The sequence below is a fragment of the Cyprinodon variegatus genome, unplaced genomic scaffold (assembly GCF_000732505.1).
Source record: "Cyprinodon variegatus isolate N-32 unplaced genomic scaffold, C_variegatus-1.0 Scaffold1220, whole genome shotgun sequence".
NCBI lineage: Eukaryota > Metazoa > Chordata > Actinopteri > Cyprinodontiformes > Cyprinodontidae > Cyprinodon > Cyprinodon variegatus.
The window spans coordinates 188,225-190,017 of NW_015151673.1; the positions used below are offsets into that span (position 1 = coordinate 188,225).

The 1,793-nt window shown below is 43.9% G+C and overlaps 1 protein-coding gene across 1 annotated transcript in view; it reads right to left on the reverse strand.

Moving 5' to 3' along the window:
* The window catches only part of LOC107102236 (plexin-B1-like), a 99,825-nt gene extending 98,932 nt beyond the window's left edge, over positions 1-893 (reverse strand). The window contains exon 1 of the mRNA XM_015401449.1: positions 672-893. The gene's annotated coding sequence lies outside the window, so the exon portion shown is untranslated. The remainder of the gene's footprint in view (positions 1-671) is intronic.
* Between the last annotated feature and the right edge of the window lie 900 nt (positions 894-1,793).

The following is a 1,793-nucleotide window of genomic DNA, read 5'->3' on the forward strand; positions in this document are numbered from 1 at the left end:
TTCTGAACATGTGCGGCAAATGGACTGATCCAATATGGAGGACACTGAAGGGGGGGGCTGAGACACACTTAATATTAACAGTGTTCTGATGGCATTTTAGCCAAAATATTTTGATTAAAAACATAGTTAATGTGCATAAATTACTTTTATGGGGCCCCCAGGATCTTGGGGCCCTAGTATCCCCCCCGGCTGGATGGATGACCAAGTGTTAATGCTGGTTTATTATCTTTATCTCTTTAAGATGTGGACTGCTTTAGATTTAGATTTGTTAGAGCAGCAGATTCCCTATGAGGGAAAAAGGAGATTCAGATCAGAAACCTGCAGATAGAAACAAACTAGATCTGCTATGAAAACATCTGAACATTTTATTCTGGGATAAACCCGACAAACATGCTAAAACCAACAAAATGAAAGTAAGAAAACAATGTTTTAAAAATGTCAAGAGAACTCAGGAGGGTTTGATTTTAGACAGAAGCAAAGGGCGCAAAAACCATGCAGCTCTCTATAGCGACCCCTGCTGCAAAGCAGCGGGACTGCAGCCAATGAGCGCGCAGAAGTACAGAGTGAAGGTAGAAATGCATCATGCACAGGTAACCAGCCAGAGGCTGAACAAACAGCCTGTAAAACTTTGTTTTTCCATCCAGCAGCTGGAAGCAGGCAGACCTACTCACCTTCCACTGATAATCCCTGTTTGGTCCCAGCTCAGGCCAAGTCCCAGTCCTCCCAGTAGCTCCTCTAAAGTCCCAGTCCTCCCAGTAGCTCCTCTAAAGCATCCAGTCCGTGTGCCGGGGCGCGCAGACCTGATCCCGGACCGGGAGCACAGATCCGGAGGTTGAGCTTCAGCAGGTTCCTCCGCCCGCAGCTCCAGCCGCTCAATGGTGTCTGGGACCGGGAGGCGCTCCGATTCCACCGGCGTCCAAAAGGGGTGGGCAGAGGGGGACGGGACGGTGGTGCCTTCACTGCGCGTGGGATTCCCAAACACCAAAACCAGTTTGCCTCATGGGACTGGATGAGATTCACACATTTATGGAAAATATGGAGAAAACCAACAAAACATATTGAAACACTTTAAACAGAAAGACTACCCAGTTAACAGGGGAGCAATTCATTAAAATAACAGTTTAGGATATTTCAAAAAAGTTAAAAAAAAAACAACACTAGCACTCCCCGGCAAAATAATAAACTACTATCAGGTCAATTTTAGGGTTGCAGGGACAAAACCTTAACCCGATGTTTAAGATCCAAACACGGGATGGAAAACTTTATTCTTTTTCCCCTTTACCTTTTAAAACCGTGCTGCAGGCACCAAGGAGATGCTTGGAACAGAGGTGTAAACTTGACTTTCTGCTTCTTCTCAGTGGTGTATTTTATGTTTCTACTTTTACTTCGACTTTTACCTTCACTATGAGTTATTTTCATGTTTTGATTTTTTAATCATTCAATTCATCGCTTTTAGTTTGGTCGTTGTCTGGTCATTCAGGTCATTTTCATTCCAAAAAAGTAAAAAAAAAACCAATCCTCTGGACTTTGTTTCAGAGTTTGAAGACGTTTCTCTTCCCATCCAGGAAGATTTTTCATTTCAGTATTTCAGAAATAGGGTTGAGTTCCAGGTTTTATACAGCAGCCCAACAAAGCCTTGCTTTTGTTTAGAAAACATGCAAATATTGATGGTTAAATACTGGTCCTCCAAAGAATGTCCTTTGTCCATCAGGTGTAGACGTACCGCAGAGTCTTGTCCTGAGGAGGGCGCTCTTCTGTGTTGGGCCATGTGTCTGTGGAGAGGAAGTTTGGTT